This window comes from Rhinichthys klamathensis, unplaced genomic scaffold, assembly GCF_029890125.1.
Source record: "Rhinichthys klamathensis goyatoka isolate OS25496 unplaced genomic scaffold, OSU_Roscu_1.1 h1tg000082l_1, whole genome shotgun sequence".
NCBI lineage: Eukaryota > Metazoa > Chordata > Actinopteri > Cypriniformes > Leuciscidae > Rhinichthys > Rhinichthys klamathensis.
The window spans coordinates 1,921,234-1,944,125 of NW_026606624.1; the positions used below are offsets into that span (position 1 = coordinate 1,921,234).

Below are 22,892 nucleotides of genomic sequence, written 5' to 3' on the forward strand. Positions count from 1 at the left end.
TCAGTGCCGTTTACAACTGTTCCGAATATGGTGGGCCATTCCAATGTGTATTATGTGTGCATATAAGCCAATTGTTCAGCATGGAGACATCTGGGACTGCTATTAGGGCTGCTGTAAACTATACCTCTGAGTCTGGATTAATCCATTTATTCAATTATTCTTCAGATCATAAAACTCTGAAGAGAAGAGGATTAATAAAGCAGTGTTTTAAAATCAATTCTGCAGCCACTGTAGGCTAATATAAATATTTTTGTGTATATTTACAATAGGCCTAAAGGTCACAAATGCAGTATTGATAGCCGTAGCCTACGGAGTTTAAAAAAATAAAAAAAGTTTGGGAATTTATCGATTCTGAAATCCAGTCTATAAAGTCATGGGCTATCCGTATTTCTTCCTGCACGCTTTTCAGGTTCAACAATAACGACGTTCCCTCGCCGCTGAATCATCAGTGCCAAAATAAAAGGTAATTTTACCTCCGGTTTGAGTTTGTTGTCCGTCCATTTTAAATGCAATGCAATAAAAGTCCGTTTACTTCAAAATAATGCAAAGAAACATCTCTCTATTGAGTTGGCCCCCTCGCGGCCTGAACGCGAAAACAAGCACACGTGTTGTATTGGACGTGTCCGATACAATAACTTAATACTTTTATGACCAGCGGTTCTTTATAGTGAACCAAAAACGTAGGCTACTAGATAGTGTAGTCTGATTCACGAACAAAAGACTGTTTTGAGTCAATTATTGAATCAAAAACACAGCGCGACGGACCAGTTTGACTCCTGAACAAATGACTCGTGACTCGTACGAGTCATTTAGTCACTCTGCGATTTTTATTAAAATTATTATTATTTTTTATTATTAATGCCAAAAAAAAATGTTTTTGGGAACAAGTCATATATCACGAAATCAATACAAATAAAATAACTAACAGAAGATGAGTCAGCGGTTTGACCAAGACTGAATCGGTTTGAACACTGAACTGAATCCATCAGAGCAGTTAGGCCTACTGAATCAACTTCGGCCTCACGCAAGTTATCATTATTTTCAGTGACGTCAGCATCGAAATTAAGCGAATTTTGTCAGTATCAACACTGACTTAGTTTAATGTGTGGGCCTGGTAAATGGAAGAATATTCATATAGCCTCGTGGGTAGTGGATGGGCTGCAGAAACAGAATTAATCATAGGCCTACCAGCCAGTTTTGCAAGTAATTGAGAACAAACAAAATGTTAATAGTTTGCATTTTTGCAAAGCTTGCACTGGAAATATGAATTAGCCTTGTCTTAGTATTTGCAAGGTCCCATTTTGCTTCAATGAAAACTCATGTAGGCTACACAAGCTGCATAATAAACATTAAAGTAATAATAATAAAACTTTATCTTTATATCTAGGTTAAATCCCAGATTTTTAATATAGACTTTTAGATCCAACTGCATATCAAATAAAATATGAGCATTATAAGGGAGACAATCAATGGAAGGTGACCTTGATTAATTCTTTGTTTATAATTCCTGTTTTCAGTGCAGAGAGATGAAATGTACACGTATTATAAATGTTAAGTTTTATGTTGCCGCCCTAAACAATCTGATCTCTCATTAATCCCTTTATCTCTTTCAAATGAAAACCTGCAGGAAAAACAGCAGTGTCACCCAAAGGTCCCATAATATAGGGGACCACCCAGTGATGAACATGTTGGTGTGGCCTATAATAAGTGGGTTATCTTTGTGATGCATTGGTGTTAAAGGGCTTGTAAATTGTGGGAAAAATGAGAAAGCCCAGAGAGAAATAGAAAGGGGGGGGAGAAAGGAAGTGGGTGTAGCAGGAGGTTCTGGAATCTTCATCAGCGCCATGCATACTTCATCTGTCCCGAACACTGTGTTTTGGAGTGCTTCTCTTAGCAATGTGACAGGTAACCATGGCCCTGACAAAAGCAACCCAATGTACAGAAACAGCAGGGGTGATGGGTAAAAATAACATGAAAACATATCCTGTGTTTGAAGCACACACATTGACAGGAACCGCTCAGACAAGCATAACATTTTTCCACTCTGTTAATGCACATGCTTCGCCGATTATGACTATGGAAGATATTAAGTAGGCTCTGACATCCTGTGAAACCGCACACATTAGCAAACGTGGAAAGTTTGGTAACTTATCCCATTTCATGAAACATTTAAACACAAATTCAATATACTGCAAATGCATAATGCCAATCTCATTTAACTTGGGGAAAATAGTGAATTCCTTGCATGCATGGAGCTTCCATGATTCATGTACATGTAATGCTAAATAAATGTAAGCTTGATAATGTCAAATAATTGCTAAAAATGTTTTTGAGGCTAAATGTTTTAGACTGAACAATAAATAAGCAAATACCAAAACATGTCACAATTATCCCCATGCACCCCCTGATAAATCAGAAATGTATTCTGATTATGTGTGTTGAGTGATTTGAACACAATACCGCAGAATTGAATAGCTTCATACATGCCTAATAAGCAGTGCATTATTAACCTACTTCTGAGGTTCTTTGAAGCCAGTTTCTTGTTCCAGCTAGGCATCTGTCAACATAATGGTGGGAGAGACCTGGGTGGGCAGCACAGCCTGACAAAACATGATGAAAGAGGGAGAAAGAGACCTAAAAGAAAGAAGGAAAAATTTAGAACACTCATCTGTCGTGCCAACACTGGGTTGCAGAGTTGAACGTACAGTATGTTCATGGGGTCGAGCGGATTCAAGCCAGACCTCTGATCTTCTTGCTCCTAATTATGATGATTTGATCAAATTAGCTAATAAGCCTTGGATGTCTTTCAGAAACAAAGCACGGGACAAAATCAGGAATCAGTCAAAATTAGTCCAACTATTTGATTTCTACACAGCTATGCAATGAGGTGGCCTTGGCCTGCATATTCTATCTATCCATCCATCCATCCATCCATCCATCCATAATACGTTTATTTCGTAAGAATTAAATTAATCGAAAGTGATATTAAAGACTTTCACATTGTTGCATTTTTTTTTAAAATTGTTCATTTGAAATACCAATACGTATATATATATATATATATATATATATATATATATATATATATATATCATAATTGACCAGCTAATAATTGTTTTCCTAAGTGAATTAAAACATTTATTTTACCCATTTTACTTCTGTTATGTTATAAACAGCATATTCAACAGAAGAATAAAAATGTAGGGCGGGACTTAATTTTAGCCAATGATTATGACGAGTCTATAGACATTCCACTTTTGGCTGGAGTGAAGGTGTTGACAAATCAAGGCTTTGTGGCTTTTGAGTAGGACTAAAATACCTGAAGAAAGACATCTGTAAGAATTCCCATCTCATTGCCTCAGCTGGAAGAAGCCCTTGGAAGTAGAAAAATAAATGTAATATCTTTCCATTAAATATTGATTAAATATTTGAAATGTAAGAAATTTGGTAGTCAATGATCACAGAGGATGTTGTTACTTACAGCATTTAGCAAGTAGCCAAACACTGAGCCCTTGATATCAGCCAGAAATTGTTAGAGGCAGAAAAAGTCATTACATTTTGATGAAAAAGGACAACGAACAAGACCAGAGAGGTGTGTTGAGAACCCAAATTGTCATTTCATGTTGATTTCATGTCTAGAACCTCATAATTATCTGGGGTAAGATTGGTTAGCTATAGCATGTCCAACTCACTGCTGGAACTTCATTAAACTACACTGTTCTGCTTCTGGCATTACAAGCTGAGGGTCAGAATCTCAGGAGAGATGTTTCAATAAGCTTCTGATGGTTAGCTAGATGGTAAGCTTCAGATTGGTTAGCTATAGCATGTCCAACTCACTGCTGGAACTTCATTAAACTACACTGCTCTGCTTCTGGCATTACAAGCTGAGGGTCAGAATCTCAGGAGAGATGTTTCAATAAGCTTCTGATGTTTCCTCCATAATAGCAGTGACTACACATGAGTGCACAAAATGTGATTCGGGGTCTTGACGTCTTCGTAAGAACGTTTCCTCCTACATTGACCTCGAGTGACAGGAATGTGCTCGAAAAATAAAAGCAGCCATTTTGAGGTGAAAATTTTCACCAAGCAAGAGTTTCTTATTTTATCTGACAAAGAAACTACTTCACCTTTGTTTTTAACATTAGCACGTGTTTTTCTCTCACTCACTGAAGACAAATGAGGTTGAATAATTAAGTGACAAAAAGCAGCTGCATCGAGCTATGGTATCCACACGCGATCAGTTTCTTAAATGATTTAGCAAATCTTGATGTTTGTTGCTTTTAGGCTAGATGACAGCTCATTAATTTCCTCCTGATAAAGTTACCTTATCACTGCAGTCCCTTAACTTCCATTATGTGTGCAGCTATGAAACACGTTCTAAATGCAGCTATGAAACATGCTGGTATGTTGCAATGACAGTCAGAGGTGGTTTAAGAATCATAATTACAATAAGTGCAGTTTTTAACACTAGCAAGCCATAGAAGGATCATCAGGCTAAAGCAAATTTCACATCTTTCATTCGTGTTTTGACTAATGCGCGTGGAGAGATTCCACTTGTGCTTGTGAGGAATGGTTCCTTTAGTAAGAATATTGTGGCCCCTACTTAATCAACTCCTGATTTCATGAAATATTCATGTTCTACCTGTGGGCTTTCAGCACGCAAATTGTTTTGTTTTGGATCTGTGTGTCAAAGTGTGGTGTGAGATGTAGGTGGCATGTATAAATCATATAAGGCTTGAAGTAAGCTTCTCTTGTGCTCCAGAACAGGGAGGGAGTGATGTCAGATGACATGTTGGAATGTCTGTCGTCCATGAATCAATGCGGTGTCAGTACCTTTTTTCTGATTTAACACCTTATTGAATTTAGGCAATGGTTACCCAGCATGCTTTGCAGCTGAGGGCAAGTTTGATCTAATGAGGGCTATAGTGTGGGAAAGAGTTTTAAGGGAGTATTCATATATGGTAGAAGATTTACATTTCGCTGTAAAATGTTACCATTGTTGGGATTTTTATTCCAAAAACTGTAGTGACAGCTTGTCGGTTATATTAATTGTTTGTTGTTTATGTTATGTTGTATATACATAAAACTCTTGTTCTTTAAATTAATTGGAATAATATTAACACACACAACTCTAAGGCTATGTTCAGACTGTCAGTCCAAATCCGATTTTTGTGCATATCTGATTGAAATCCAATCAGATTCAGCAAGAGTGCATGACAAAAAAATGTCATGAAATTTTGGACTGGGAGTCTACAGTAAATGTAGTGTATGACTCCTCTGTTCGGATTTCGCGTGGTTTATGTCACTTTTTATTAATTTACCAATATATAAATAAAGAAATATATAAAGAAAAGAAAAAATGGCTCCGAATAATTTCAATCATCACAACTCTCGGAATAGAATTAAACAGACTTTTATTGATAAGAATGGAATGTATATAGGCTTTGTCTTGGTGGACTAAACATCCATAGTGGATCTGCTATGCGGGTGTTGGCCTGAGTAAAGGCTACTGCTAAAACACGCACAGAAATAATAGGATACGAGTTTCTGCAAGGGAAGTAGGGAGAACCCTAGCAGATCTAGGTGGTGCTGGGGAAGATGGGGGGCTAAGACAATTCCCACGGTGTGTTGAACTGAATTGAGCTGGTTCAGGATGGAAATAAAAATAGGTAGATATAACAAAACTATAAATTGGCCAAAGTAGCCGGCTTTTAGAAAACCAATCAACTGCTCGGAAGAGTTTCATGACTGAAATGAAAGCTTTAGCATAAAGTTCTGCCAGGAAGACTTAATTACTACGTCATTATTACCTTCACATCTATCCAATCATGTCCTTATACTCTCGTATAAAATATCGGTACTTACACATGTTTGAGTTCGCAGATACCAACACGACAACTATCTCCACCATCCCCACCACCACCAGGATGGTCCCGTCCATAACCCCCGGGGGGTCGGCTGCGCCCCTGCCTTTGCTTCAGGCAGGAAATGAATGCTTGTTACATCACTATCTCCCAAATCTTTCTGGTAGAACTATGTATATAAGTTCCCTAATAGTAATTAATAAAAGCAAGCAACATTCAGTTTTCCCAAAAGGAAACTTCTGCTTTGCAATTTTGTTGTCAGTTGGTGACAGCTAACAATCCTATTGACTTTCTAATGCAAAACTCTGATCCTGCTGTCTGTACACTGTGATTTCTTGAAAACATTGTCATTGTGGCTTGCCACAAAATCACTTATCCCTATTGTTATAAAAGATTGAAAAATGCAGATCCAGCGTCAGGATAACCTGCCATCACTACCCTAACGACAGGCACTTCATCTGCTCGAGTTTGAACTTCAGATTCATTCACAATACAAAGAAGAATGTGTCTTCCTGACTAATAATCCAGCATGATGTGACTAAATTTGTCAGCCATAAGTGTATTTTAAAAATAAAAATATAAAAACACATTTGAAATAATATATATAATACAGGTATATCATCTTTTATAATTAAAAATAAAACATTAAAAATATATATTAATCAAAAATGTAATTAAACATTTGCATAAAGTATTAAAACATTTGAGTAATTAAACACAGTCCAAGAATGCTTCTGGCTATGGTTTTATAGTTGAAATATGAAACCTGATGAACATCCTGTGATAAAGCACATATGATCATCTTATCTTTTCTTACTATTTGACAACAGCTGCTCGCTCTTCTTAAAGTAATGCATTGTCTGCTGTGATATAGGCTACTCTGCACTGGGGTAATTCTCTTTCCAGCTGCTCCATACAATCTCATGCATGGATTCTTTCAGTCTAAACTGTGAGTGAAAAGATCCATGTGCAAACCAATTTCGCAAAATCAGTTTCGAAAGGTATCTTTTAAAGGTATGGTTCAGGTAGAACTTTAAATATCATATTTATTTATTGCTATGAAGAGTTCAAATGTTTCTCTTCTAAAGCTGCTGTTTTGACCGTAATTGTACCAACTAAATAATCATTCTGATAGAAGAAAGTGCCTGCTAAATAACAAAGAACATAACAGGAGAACTTTCCAAATAGTTTTAAAATGTCAAATCCAGAGGCCAGTGTTTCCTTCCTCACAACATATGATCTATTACTGGCATCATAACAGACATAAACAAAAATTCTCTCACAATAATGCGGTCAGCAGCACACACTATGATGTGACATTTTAATATTTAAAGTTACCTTTAGATGGGGCAACACACTGAATAGATAAAGAGTTAAAAATATGGTCCAAAATCACATACAATGTCATAAAAGGCCTCAGGAAAAGCTTAGGATCAGTATGCATCTAAAACACATAAGGGAAGACGTTCACTGAGAAATGAACAAGCATATCTCTGGCCATAAGGGCAGCAGAGGGAGTGAACATAGCTTGAGGCTGTTGCTCTGCCTTCCTCTTTCATTCTCCAGCTCTTTATGTTGACGCTCCACTGGAGTTTTGTGCTCACACAATTTTTGCATAATTTTGGATGGCAAAACCATTAAGGCTTCTTGTTTATTTCAATATTGAACCTCTGAGAAAAGAATGAAAATGAAATCAAGGAGTTGGATGAGCTTCAGAAAGCTCCAATCAGACATGAATAATTTTATTGTGTGCCAAAACAGCGTAAGGTTTCCTGAATCTGTTGTGCTTGTATGACAATGAATTCAGAACAGGTTTATTTGTTGTGATACTCTGCAATGATGTCATCCTGAATATATAAAACAGTGTCAGAAATGGACTTGCCGATTAGGGTGCTGAAATCGTTTTTTTCCCTTTTGCCTTTATGTGACACACAGCATGTCATCCATACACTACCTTTCAAAAGTTTGTGGTCAGTCAGATTTTTTAACGTTTTTGAAAGAAGTCTCTTTTGATGAATAGAAAGTTCAAAAGAACAGCATTTTTTTAAACAGAAATCTTTTGTAACATTATAAATGTCTTTATTGTCACTTTTGATCCCGATGAACAGGAGTACAATATATATTTGATCCCGATGAATGCATCCCGATGAATATGAGTACAATATTAATTCCTTTAATAAAAACGTACTGACCTGTAACTTTTGAATGATATTTTATGTCAAACACTTCAATTGAATCTGTTAATTCAAACAGACACTATATGGTTGCTTAACCCATGGCAAGAAATATATCAAACCATGGAACTTTTGGTCCCATATCTGAAATATTTGGGGCATTTTATCACTCTCAGTGGCATTTTTGCCCCAAGCCCTGGATAATTTCTAACCTTAATATTGTTGCAATCATTTCCGATGTTATCAGGCCTGCCACTAGGGGGCTAATGGTCGACTCCATTAATGTGGCACTGATGTTTTGTCTTTGGGCCAAAGAGTACAAAATCTCCACATAAAAAATGTGCCATTTGATGTGAGCAGATAAACAGAGTTTAAATATAGAACAAATCATGGGATGTGCCGTCATTTTCAATATATGAGGCTTTTTCCTTCATTAAAAATTCTGTCATCATTCTTGTGTTCCAAACCTGTATTCTTTCTTCTGCAAACCACAAAAGAAGACATTTTGAAAACATTAAAACATAGATATTAATAGTTCAAGTAAGTTGCTTTATGATAGAATACTTTATGAACTGTAATTCTGAATGTGAAATTCTGGCATGGGACAGTTTTGTAGGATATTTTAGAGGGCAAATTTGCCCCATAAAATGAATTCTCAGGATTCAGAGTCAAGGTAAGACTATCAAATCTGTGGAAAATCCTTTATTGTATGCTTGATCTCAACAGCGTCCACAAGGTGGATTTTACATTTAGCTCAAGCACTTCACTAAATGCTCACATTAAAATAATTTTAAACAAACCATGACCTGAAATAGCATTTTATTCAAAGGCACTGAAGGGCAATTTGATTTGATCTCATTAAACCCCCCCCCAGAAATATCCAGCATGTGTGTGAGGTAATCAATCTGTTGTGAAGACATTTTCGATGGTTATTATGAACTGAATGTATGTCTTAATGGAAAACGATGTTAGACTCCCATCTGGACACTGAAGGTGTCTGCATGTTTTTCTTTCTTGCCTTCATTAGATGGGAGGACTATCTGTTCACTGCGCCTGCTTTTGCCAGATATTGTGCGAGTGGGAGCTGAGCGTGTCTGGAGGAATTATCTTCCTCTGTATTTTCAACTAATAAAAACAGCTTTACATGCTCACAACTGTGTGCACACAAAACAAGTTATAATTTAAAGGTTCCAGGTAAACATATTTTTCATTTTGATTACACTACAACAATGCAGTGTATTGCTAGGCTTTATGAAAAAGAAATGTAAATTTGAAGCCTGATATTTTTCTTGCTATAATTTCCGGAATAGACTTTAACAGGTTGAAGCAGGAGGTCATCAATCAGAGAGACAAAGTAAAACATCTTTTTTTATATTTATATCTGCACATTTTACACAAGAAAGCACAAAACATTGAGTTGTTTGTGCATGTGCATATTTAATCTAATTATATGATACGCTATTTAATTTAAAGTAATTGCAGTTATGAAAATGAAGAGGATTCAAAGACAGCATCATTGTGGCAGATGATAAAGCATTGAATATATAATACAAAATGTGTCTTTATAAGTCAATGTATTATTTCACATCAGTGAATAAGCTTATCACAGTCCACAGGAATGCATTTTACAATTATAAATATTATAATTCTCAACATTAAATAAAAAAACATTTTCAATAACCGTCAGTAAAGAGAATTCATCAAAAATGCAAATTCTGTCTATCATTTACGCACCATCATGTCAATACAAATCTCTAAGACTTTATTTCTTCTGTGGAAGATAAAAGAAAATATTTTGATATTTTTCACATTTAAGTCAAGTCAAAAAGAGTTTATCAAAATTGTATCTTATCCATTTGTGTATGTGTGAATTAGTGTGTAATTGTAAATGTGTAATTTGAGTACTTTTATTTTTAATTAATTTGACTAAATTAGCATGGAAATTTGCTGCAATACACACAAGATGCATTGCAAATGTTCAGTCCATTTATAATTCCTGACATACCTTCAATTCATCAAGCGGCAGGTTTCGATTTCTGTCTTGTCTTGCCAGGAATTCCTCCACAGACTAGAAGAGCTGCAGAAAGACAAGAGGACTCAGACGATCCCAAAGTAAAGCTCCGATTCCTCCCAACACCCAACATCTGGATGCATTTGGCTTGCTTTTATATCCTGCCATTATTGAGGCAAAGGATATACATGAATGTTATACTTATATAGGATATTTGTTCCTCCTTCTATAATGAACTGCACATAACCGGTAACCAAATAAATGTGTGCTGCACAGTTAGGCAGGAAGTCATGTGATGTAACTTTTCTAGTGCACAAGCACAGCATTGTAAATTGTGGTTTGCTAGTGACAATGTTGCGGTCACATTAACACCAAAATTGAAAAAGTCAATGCAGCAATTAGGCATTGTGACCACTGACGTCTGTGACTGTAGTAGGGCTTGTTGCAATTGAGATTTTGATAAGACAAGCCATTCAAGGGATTGCAAAGTTTTAAATCTCAACGGACCCCCGGACTAAAGCAATATGGTGGTTATAGAAAAAATTTGAGGGGGCAGGGGGAATTTCAACTTCAGTGCTTTTTGTGTTCACCCACAAACGTATTGCACTCCCTTGTTCGTGAAATGTTTGTGAAGGAAATAATATAAAATGGGAATAAAAACTAAATTTCAATGTTTTTGCGAGTGAACTCAAAGTTTCCTTGGAGAACGGAATACTTTTGAAAGAGGACACTAGGCTACCATTCAATATATATATATATATATATATATATATATATATATATATATATATATATATATATATATATATATTCATTTATTCAGCAATAAAATGTATTTCAAATAAATCCTGTTCTTCCTTTGAACTTTCTATTCGTCAAATAATCCTGAAAAACATTGTGGGTTACACAAAAATATTTGGCAGCACAACTGTTTGATAAAAATAGGAAATGTTTCTTGAGCTCCAAATCAGAGAATAATTCCTGAAGGATCGTGTGACACTGAAGACTGGAGTAATGCGGGAAATTCACCGCACTAAAAAATTATATGATTAATAAGTTATGACAACATATGTTTTTACATTGCTGTACCTCATCAAAATGTTAAGGAATTTTCAAAAAATTTTAAGGTAGTTTAATGTAATTTAAGTTGACTGAAGTTGAAGTTGATTGTACTTAAATATTTAAGGCAGCAACTTTATTTACAGCGATGAATACATTTAATTTAAGAATATATTAAAATGGAAAACCTTTTAAAATAGTTTTGTCAAAATATTACTATGTTTACGGTATTTTTGATCAAATAAATCCAGCCTTGGTGAACTTAAGAGACTTTAAAAAACAAATCAAAATGTTTTTGAAAGGACACTGGCCAATATTACTCACATTTCACTCATCACACTAGTCTAGTGCACTGCATTGTGGGCTATTTTACTGTGTGCAGTGTTCTCACTTACTGTATATTCTCCAGCCCTGGTTTAGGGTGGAGTGAATAAAAATCAAAATGCTACACACCTACCTCATTGCACAGAGCTTAAGTTGTGGCCTTTGAGTCGTCTATATGTCTATTCGTGGAAGCAAACAGGTGGAGGTCTTAATCGGATTGAGTAATTTACCTCTATCATCCATCTGGCCACAAACACAGACTCACATTCTCTCACCCTTTCATTAACTTTCATTAAAACAGTTGCTGTACACAACAGTTGCACTAAAAAAGGCTGAAATGTTGATGAAAGGTAGACAGATTATAAATATAATTAAAACATCTTTCTGTCAAAAAAAAAAAAAAGGGGCCTGAGAACAATAAGTAAAACAAACTTGCCAGTTTCATAGAGGTTTCATACCTTCAAGGCACGAGTTCTCCGCTCTCTGTGGGAAAACAGGGGCTTTGTGTTTGTGTGTCTTGGCCGGTCAGCCTTTTGATTGATTATTATTTGGGTTTCATCCAGAGGTAAGGGCCTTTCACAGGCTCTGATGGGTCTTTAATGATGAAAGCTGTCTGAAGGTCAGTGAGTCTGTGAGCCTGCAGCGCGGCAGTCTCTGTTGCTTTTTCCATCGCAGTCATACCTTCATTTTGGAAGTATCGTATTTTTCAGCAAAAAGGGGCGCTGGAAGCCGCCTCCACCCAATGGGGCAGGCAGACTGCAACAAAAACAATGTACAATATGTCAGACTTTGGTGTGTTTACAGACCAGACTGACTCAATGTTTCGTCCGGAATGGCTCCTTTCATTAATTTATAGTGATGGTGGAGCTTGTTTATCTGGCAAAAAAGAAAGGCAGCTCTCTCGAGTTGAGCCAACCATCACAATAGGAGATCACGGAACATTCAGATATTTCTCCGTGGAATTCTGCCACTCTAATATCCTACAGCCAACGCCTCTTCTGCAGCTGCAAAGAAGAACATTGTCATTTGAGCTCCAGATGCACAATGACATGTTGAATACACAGTGAGTTGTGAGGCAATGTTACCGTAGCACTCCTTTGGGATGCAGTGAACGGACCCCATGCAGGAAATAAGAAACATTGAAAGGTTAGAAACAGTGGGTTATTGTGAATTTACAGGCTGATAATAGAACACTGCACTGTGATTTGACAGCTGAACAACCCTCTCTGATGCAAGCAAGAATTGAGCAATTGCAAAGATTGAAGTCATAACTTGGATTGCAGTCCAGGACACAGAGAGATTTAGTTGTTGTTTTCATTGTGTGAGTTCATCATTCAAAGAACATAACTCTTTAAAAACCTAGAGAGCTGACAAACAGCCGGGATAGAGAGCATAACTGAAATGGAACCTTATAAGTAGGGATTTGGGAATAGTAAAGAATGCAAAAATTGTGCTTATTCAAGCACTTTTAAGGTATAAATATTTGGGGAAGAAAATAATGCAAAGAATGCAATTTCATTGCCTATATACAACCAGTCAGTAACTAGACTGATTTAAGTCGCTGCTAGTTGTAAATGTTTGAATCAATAAAAAGAACCGACACCTTAGTCATTCATTCAGGGAATGGACTCCTGCAATGTATTTTCTCGATCCACTAAAAATAATCTACCAATTTGAGTCATTTGTTCGGGTATTGTGCTTTGCTAGTTGCACTGTATGTTTCTGAATTGCTAAAATGAGCTGACTCATTGGAGTCATTCATTGTGTAATCGAACGGAACTACACTTGTTGCGCCTGTTTTTGTTTGGTTCAATAAAAAAAGAGCCAGGTCAAGAGAGTCATTGGTTCGGGAATTGGACAACACTGGTTGCGCTGCATGTCTATGATCCACTAAAAACAGCCATTAAAGTTATTTGTTGTGTAATTGGACTACTGTTGTTGAGTTGTTTTCTATTTGATTCACTAAAAAGAGTCAAGTCATAAGAGTCATTCATGTGGAATCCAGACTACACTGGTTGTTCTGCATGTTTCTGATTTGCTACATAAAACCCAGACTCATTTGAATAATTTGTTGTGTTGTCGGACTACACTTGTATCTGTTTGATTCACAAAAGAACCAGCTCATGAGGGTCAGTCATGCGGGAATTGGACTATGATCACTGCTGATTCAGTAGCGGTGTTCCAGCCTATTTTACGTTATATCTTTCATATCAGCTGTGAAATAAACGTGCAAGATCCAGTTATGTTTAAAATCACCATGGAATCAAAATGGACAATACTTTTTTTTTTTCAATGCAATATTGCAGCATTTATTATTATTAATTATTTATCCGTGCACATCATTATTATTTTTTATCCATGTACCCTCAATCTTTAGGGGCCGCGTTTACACGAAAATGATTACACGACACAGTTTTCAACTAAAAACGGAAAACGTATATGCGTTTTGGCCATTTATTTATAAATGACAACAAGTGGAAGTGTGAAAATGATGGTTATTTTCTCCATGTTTACTACAAAAACACGAATTTGGGAAAAAGGTGATATCATGTGCATGTGTATTATGTGTTCAGTCTTTTACTGTCTATGGTCTATAGGCACACTGTCTTTCACATTTTTTCTTCACAGTGACATCGCCAACTACTGACCTGGCATGCATAATACAGCATTTTCAATCGTTTTCGCGGATTCGTGTGAACAGGGATCATTTTCACAAAGTTGTCGTCTGTACGCAAAAAAATGCTAAGTAAAAACTTTCCGTTTTTTAGTACATCGTTGTCATGTAAACGTACCCTTAATCAAAATAAAGTCCCTCAGCTCTGTCTTCCTCCAAGTGCATTACTGGCCAGAAGAGATAAACTGATCTGATCTTCAATCTGCCTGGAGGAACTGCTCACAGAAGCATGTGCTGCGTGGGACTGCGGTCCGCATACAGTACACACACACGCCTCCTACAGCCACCTGCAGCTCCGTTGTTCATATTGCAGTCCTAATGAATAATGCATGTCCATCTGGAGACAACTAACTACAAAAACAAAACAGGCAAAACAAGTAAACTGATACTGTACACTGTCATTCACAATTAAAAATAAAAATACAGCTGTATCATCCCATTTTGAGTGAAGATGGCAGATTTCAGATCTTACAGGGTCCTGCGCCAGAAGGGCAACTGTTATTGAGATGAATGGTTGGAATGTTAACTGTTATATGGACCTCCATGGTCTAGTCATATTTTACTTAAACACTATTTTTATAATTTAGAACTAGTTTATGAAAGACACACGTATTTACACACTCACACAAAGGGTAAATAAATTGTGCTGCTTCTCTTGACAAAAAAAAGTTGCAATGAAATTTCAGGAGTCCTTGGCATTTTCCACTAGCTGCTTATGCCTCATGAATGCAAAACACCAGTTACAATTCTGAGCAGGCCAGGGACTTAAAGGTTTTTTTTTTTTTTTGAGTGTATGTGTGACATGATGAATTGATCCTGATTTTCTCCTTTGCAAGTTCTATTCCCCACACTTTTTGAGAGAGCTAAGTTGATACATAGAGAGCTCAAGTGAGAGAAAGAGACAGAATGAAGACAGAAGCAGAGTTAGATCTCACCATCATCATCTTGCTAATGGAAATGGTCACTGCTGGAAAGCACTCCGATGGCGTTGAGAAACAAGGACCAGGGTTTCTTTTCAAGAGGATCTCTCTGATCTGCTGCTTTTGCCATCCCTCTTTGAATTAATAAATGGAGGCATAATATAGCCTACAATTCTGCCATTGCTCGCTACTATACCCTGCCGAGTAGAGTAGTTTAAACCAGCCTAGGTTGTATTTTTGGTCTCCCAGCATGGCTAACCTGGTGTCGTTTCTTGTCAGCTAAAAAGTGTCCAAAACCCATTTAAAGCCATCAAGCTACACTGACCTGGCCTGACTATTAAGAACTATTCTGAAGGCCATCTAAGTCCAGTAAACCACCTTTCATACCACAAAGACACATGCAATTGAATTTGCATAGAATAATTCAGGTTAATGTTTGAACCTCAAGACCGTATGTCCACCAAAGCATTTTTTTCCTGCGGCTAGCGTATTTTTCCAATTGTTTTCAATACACAAGGAGCGTAACGAGGCACTGAGCGTCTTTCTCACGCTGAAGCGCTGAGTGCTCTTTGTTTTTTTACCGATCGCCGAGAGTTGAAGAACGTTCAACTTTGGGTAAAACACAGAGCTCATCACGGTCACTTTTCACCTAGCTGTCCAATCACAGTGGAAGAGGGGCAGGACAAATACAACACACCAACCAACCGCCACAATCTGCTTGTACAACGTAAACAGATGACAACAACAAGCATAATAACGGAACAAAATCATTTAAAACAAGAGCCAGAGCAAATACTTAAAGTTGAGACGCTTTGCTTAAATAGCCATTGGAAGTGTTACTAGTATCTCAGTAGAGTTTGTTTCTGTATTTTTTCTATATAAATGTATTGTAATGTGTCCATAAAGCAGAGCGCCTATAGCATTTTCAGCTGGCTAAAAACGCTTTGGTTGACACGGGGCCTAATGGGACCAAGCTACATTTAAAGGGGCCATAATAGCTTTTTTTCTCCTCAAGTAATGCTTGTGTGTTGGTACCAAAAAAGCCATGATCTTGTCATTAACATTACATTCTGACTTTTTTTTAAACATATATAGTAGATGTCTAAAAGGCTACTGTACCTTTAAGACATCTACATGTATATACCTCTGTTATGATTGGCTAATCTCTACATACCAGAATAATTCACACTGTCTCTTTAAAGGCACTTTAGAATCAGAATCTCTTGTGCTTTATCATGGGCACTTTATTAAAAGAGAGTGCATAGATTGAAGATGCTTGCATCAGAAAATTCTAAAATAATATTGCATATCCAGCATACTTGAAATCTTTAGCACTACTTCACTCGCCTTTCAATGAGACATTATGAGGAGAGGGGGAGACTGTTAACTAAAAGGCATTTGATTACAGTCTAAAATGAGCAGCTGTTGAAAGCTCCTCCAGCAGAGAGAGCGACAGGAACACTTTCATATAACTCTGCACATCTTTCTTAGATGTTTATCCTTGGGCCATGCAGTGCAATGTGTAAAATCTATGAGGTGGGACTTTTTTTTATTATATATTGTGATTAAAGTGAATTTAAAAGGCATTAATTGTTGTATTGAGACAGCATGCATCATTAAATAATTTTGTAGGATTCGTAATCAGGCACTAAATCTAAATGTTCATTCAACCAATTCATGCATTCAAATCCTCCTCGGAAGTTTGTATTAACAAGTTAAGAAATGGAAATAGTGTGTTCAGATCACTTTGGTCGAAGCAACCGTTTTGTACCGTTCCTACAAAAAATACAGCAACATTTTTAACCCTATACTTCTACTAAATGGGTAACACTTTACAATAAGGTTCATTAGTTAACTACATTAGTTAACATTAACTAAGAATGAACAATACTTATTCAGCATTTGTTAATGTTAATTTCAACATTTACTAATACATTATTAAAATCTTGTAACATTAGTTAATGCACTGTGAACTAACATGAACAATGAACAGCTGTATTTGTATTAACTAACGTTAACAAAGATTAACAAAAACAGTCTCATGGTTAGTTCATGTTAGTTAATACGTTAACTAATGTTTAATAAATGAACCTTATTGTAAAGTGTTACCACTAAATGGATGAATAAAGAATTTTCATCAGGTGAGTTTTGCTTTGTTTTTATTATGAAGATCCTGATTCTATTGTAATTGTACATTACTATTGTATTTTGTTTATGCAACTTAGCTAGTTTTATTGTAAATGAAAAAAAAAAATCATTCACTTTATCAAATTAACCGTCGCCATGTTTTCTCACTGACATGCCCCCAAATTGGAAACTCGGGATTTGAAGACAATCCCAAGTTTCCCACTCAAATCGTGACTTTGTGGTGCCATTCGTGTGTGTTCATCTCGAAATTACAATCTTTCCAACAATAGAGTCTCTCAGTAAATAAAACATTTCACAGATAAACTAATTTTAACCCCTGTGTCATCTTTGAAATATTTAATTTTGACAAAATACTTTTTTTTTCTTTTCTTTTTTTTTTCTCTACTGTATGGCTACTTGAACTTTTTTAGCTTGTAGCTTGATAGGCTAGTTTCGAAGTGGCTTCCTCAAAATGGCTGGAAAAGGAAATAGGGCATGTGTAAGAGCAGGACTTTTTAGTTGGCCCTGAAGCAACCTTTATATCAACAACAGATCTGATGTCAGATTTACAACAGCATGACAACACCTTAAAAACAAATCACCATTTGGAAGGTTACATCCATTAGTCATTTAAAGGCATTCAGGATCCTGGTTTACTAGATGTAGCTCTGCTTTCATTTCACATGCCAAACAAGTCAAAATGATGTACTATCAAAGAACCAGCATTATGTCAGCAAAAACTTCAGCCAAAACTCAGGTTGGGAGGTACGCATCATTGTTGGCCAAAAGAGAAAGTCCCCGTTACAGGATTTTATAATAGGATTTTTATTTTTTGATAATAGCTCACACAGACTGAATCTCTGCACTGCAGGTCTCATCCAGGTGCCACTTATCAGGGGTGATGGACTGTCTTTTGAGAGCTGATGTGTGAGAGCTGGCGTCAAGCCCGGTTAGAAGGCCCAGCTGTTTCAATCATTTTGACATGAATCTGCAACAACCAACCCAGGATCACACCCTATAAACACAGATGTCAGTTCACAGAAGACAAGGCTAAACATAAACTAAATCTGTCACTGCAATATTTGATTGCAATATATTTAACAACAACAAACAAGACATAATTGCAGATTAAATAAATCTAGACGGTAAATTTAAATAAAATTAAGAGGTTCGAGATCATGTCAAATTGCTAATAAAGTTAATAGACATAATTAACTTAATTTTATCCATGTTCATGAATTTTATTAAAATGTTAAAAGTAACAAAATAATACATTAGTGAATCATTTTTAAATTAGTTAAAATATTGTTAAGTTAAAATTTTGATAATGTTTCGCTCTGCGGTAGCTATCAAATTTCATTTGTGGCTGCGTTTTTCAACCTTGCCATTTTGTGATTGGTCACACGACAGAGCATCAGTCAATGACATAAAACCTGGTGCAATGTGTACTATACTAATATATATTACTCAACATATTAGAATGATTTATGAATGATCATGTGACACTGAAGATTTGAGGAATGGCTGCTGAAATTTCAGCTTTGCCATCACAAGAAAAAATTACATTTGAAAAATATTCAAATGGAAACCAGTTGTTTTAAATTGCAATGCTATTTTTGAAATAATACATTGATAATTGATTTCTTTATATTAAAGTGGTACTCATAGTCCTCCATACTAAATTTAGCAAGGGCAAAACAAGCTCAAAAAATTTCTTTTAAAATGACTGACAGCACTTTAATGAATGGGCACAATTCCGAATGCAATTGAAAATTGTATTCCTTCTCAAAAATATTTCCCCACGAGTGTGTTTACCTCAAACAAGAGATTGAATGCACACAATAACTTATGCACCTGCTCCCCACAGACAAATCTGCAGAATAGCCTTGAATAGTAAAAGGGCACCCGCTGCCTTAGCCGAACTGGAAAAGCGCGATCTAATAACACAGTCTAATCTCATTTCCATCTATATTGAATTGCCTTTACGATATGCAGAGCTCAATGGGTGTTAGCCATTATACCAATGGATGAGCTGATCCATCCTGCAGAAAGTAACATGGGAAGAAGAGTGGCCTTCCCTAACAGTGTCATCTCGTTCTGTGTGCCAAATGGATGGCGGTCAGGTGTTAAATTGGCCAAGAGCAGAGATCTTCCACCTCAGTTCGTCTGGAAAGTGGGCTGTGCACTTTTGACCGAGTTAACATCTCACCACTACAATTTTCACCCATCATCTCCTCTTCATATTGTGAACCGGAGAGTGAGATTTTGAACCACAGAATGGTGGATTTCTATTAAAAGAAGTATGCCCCAAAAATGAATATTTTGTCATCATTGACTCACCCTCATGTTATTCCAACCCAGTATCATCATCTTTCTTCAGTGAAAAACTAAACGTTATTGGAAGACTATGCTTTTCATACAAAGAAAGTGGGCTGTGATTTATTATGCAGAGCTCTAAAAATGGCAAAAGCACTATAAAAAGTACAATAAAACACTCTAATATTTATCAATATATCAAGAACAGCCCACTATTCAAGTCGCTGAGTTTCAATGATAATGTTTCCCTCTGCAGTAGCTATCAAATTTCATTTATGGCCATGTTTTTCAATCTTGCCATTTTGTGATTGGTCACGGAAGAGAGCATCAGTCAATGACATAAAACCTGGTGCAATGTGTCTAAGAATGACATTAAATTAACACAGGCTGTTGAATGGCTTCAAAAGACTTGTAGTGTCTCTGGACTGATTTCTATTGCCTAATTGCCTAATGTCTGCACAATGTCTGTACTTTTTTCTGCACTGGAAGATTTTTTCACCAAGGCAAATTCCTTGTGCGTGGAAAAACTTGGCAATAAAGCTATTTTTGAATCTGATTTTATGGCTTTTTTTTGTCCTTTTTTGGGGCAGAAAAAGATCAGCTTTGACATTCCACCAAATATTTCATTCCGTGTTTCACGAAAGACATGAAGATGAATAAATGAAGATGAAATGTTAATTTTAGGGTGAACAATTCTTATTTACCAACATTTGGAATATGACATTGTCCTCCACACATTCTTGAGATCAAACATCCCCTCCTGCTTACTGTAATTTCAGTCAAACTTCCTCTTGAGAGTACATTTTCAAGGTTAAACCGCCTCACACGGAGGTAAACAGCCCACTGAGACTTCAAAGGATATTACTGATTGTAGGTTTCCAAGGCTGAATCCAATTCAGCAACTCTATAATAAAGTTCAAGCCAGGAGTGACTGAACGGTGGAACTGTAAACTTTGTTCATAAATAAAATACATTTAAATAAATCAATAAATGTAGACAGACACATGCAACTGGCTGCACAGTCCTGCTCAGCACTCAAAATGAAATATTCAGTATCCAGCAAAATCGCATTTTTCGTTCAACACCCCTCAAAAGTAATCTCAAAGATTCATAGCTTCCCCATTGGCATGCCTAAATGAGTCAAGAGAGACCACTCTAGCATCTCTCCTTGAACAAACGCCCAAGAAAGTTCTTAATCAGGCTGAAGAGTAAGGAACAAGGGACCCATACTCATTACCTCAGACTGTGTAAACAGGGCATAGCAGCAGTTAATGAGAGCCTGTAAAACGGTGGCGATGGGGTGTCTAAATAAAGACATCCTTTAGAGCTGCTTTTGTAGCTCTCAGGCAGACACCTTGCATGACGCCAGTGAGCTCTGGACGTTTGATTGCTGAGTCATAGACACCTCCTGAAATAACTCATGACATCATTGGAGGGTGGAGTATGGGAGGGACGTACGTACGGATGACATACCGGAAAGCTCAAAGCGGTGGGTGTAGTTTTTTGGCTTTTAGATTAGGAAAACAGATGTATCAAGTGGACAAATGGTTGCAAATCATTCACCTCATTTGAAATAATATCCACATCACGGGCATCCAGCTCAACTGCCACTCGCAACGCCAAGGTCATGGGTTTGATTCCCTGGGAACACACATACTGAACTGTCAGTATAAACAGATTATATCTGCTTTTGCACTGCAAAACAAACATGCCAACAAAGAGACTGAAAGCAGAGATGATGAATAATACAGCACATTTGTCCCACCGCTCAGCTCTTGCTTTCAACATTAATCTTCTACGGTTGTGGCGAGGATTTCAAACAATAAACCAGCAGGTGTTTGAAGATGTCATGCTGATGGAAAAAAGTCATATAAATCTTATGAAATGCTAACAGATATAGTATACAATAAACATGAGGTCTTCGGTAATTGCGTTGTTAGACTTGATTTATTTTCCCTGTTCTTACATAAAAATGGTATTAAATAAAACAGGCCAGGTACAAAAGAACACAACATGAAAACATTTGGCACATTTGTTAGATGTTAAAGGTGGGGTATGTGATTCTCTTTTTTGTACATTTTTTCAAAATAACTTGAAATCCTATTCCTAACCCACTTACAGCCAGCCACTCAGTTAGAAGCACTGAAATGAAAATTAAGCAATTTAATCATCTGTGGAACGGGCAGGACTCGAAAAACTCCAGCCAATCATTTCTAAGACCACCAGAATCATTGGACAGTAAGTCCGTCAATCAAACGGTTGTACCACGCCCCCCTCCCCCCAGCACGCGTGACCCCCGTCGTGCGCATACTCAAAGTTTGTGACGCATGCGCATCTCGTCAGTAAAGCCGGTTCCATGATTAGTAGTAAATCGTCATTACAATCTCTCGGGCATCTGAGTTTTCGCTCGTGAATGATTGCCCGTCCATGTTCTTCGAATGGGTGGAGTCAGAGCCGGCGTTGGAGGAAAGAAGGTAGGACCATTTGAATTGTATATTTTCAAAATCTGCCGGTCGTTTTCCAAATCACATACCCCACCTTTAACAAGCACTAGGATTTATGTATAAATGTACTGTATATATTACCCAAGTGCTAAGGTATTTCTATACATGAAACACAGGTTTAAATCGACATGATATGATTAATCAGTTAAATAAGAGTAGCATTTCATTTACAAGTAAAAAATAATTCAAAACAAAGGAATGTTAAATAAAGTGGCAAAAATCACAAGTGCATTATGTCTATAGTGTTCATACAGAAAAAATCACTATTATGCAATGTTATTAACCAAACCATTTAGATCCAAGCACATGAAATACTCATCATTAAGCCAAGTCATTTGTTCAAGCAGGACCACAGTGGTCCTTTTCATGTACGGATCCATTAAACTGCTGGCTAGACCTAAAGGGTTCACATCTTTCAAGTGACCTCAATACGCATCCTCTTGACGGCTTTCATTAAAAAGAAAAAGAAAGGGACGAAAAGAGCACTACTATACTCATTAGTGTCCATTACCAAGATCCCTCCAGCACCCGAGTGCAATATCAGACTCATAACCTCAACCCGAGACCTTAAAAAAAATAATAACTTTCAAATTTTGCCATTCCCAAAAGAACCTCACCAAATTAGAGCTCTCCTCTCTTCTCTTTTATAACCTGCTACTTAAAGTCTCGAACCGGGACACGTGGAACGGGAGATATCAATGTAAACAAATACAAATCATAAAATAAATAACAATCATATTATTTCAGTAGATTTGAACAAGCACATGTTAATTAACATGGTAAAGGTTGTGTGTAGTGTTTCTGTACCACAAGCACCATCAAATATTCTCTGCCATTAGCCACTCTAAAATATAGTCCCACCCCAAAATCCTGCCATTGGTTGATGCAAGTTAGCTATGTAGGGCTGGTCGGGATGCTC

The 22,892-nt window shown here is 36.7% G+C and overlaps 1 protein-coding gene across 1 annotated transcript in view; it reads right to left on the reverse strand.

The window, feature by feature from the left end:
• The window catches only part of fbln2 (fibulin 2), a 71,915-nt gene extending 69,325 nt beyond the window's left edge, over nucleotides 1-2,590 (reverse strand). Inside the window, exon 1 of the mRNA XM_056251405.1 lies at nucleotides 2,515-2,590. The gene's annotated coding sequence lies outside the window, so the exon portion shown is untranslated. The remainder of the gene's footprint in view (nucleotides 1-2,514) is intronic.
• Between the last annotated feature and the right edge of the window lie 20,302 nt (nucleotides 2,591-22,892).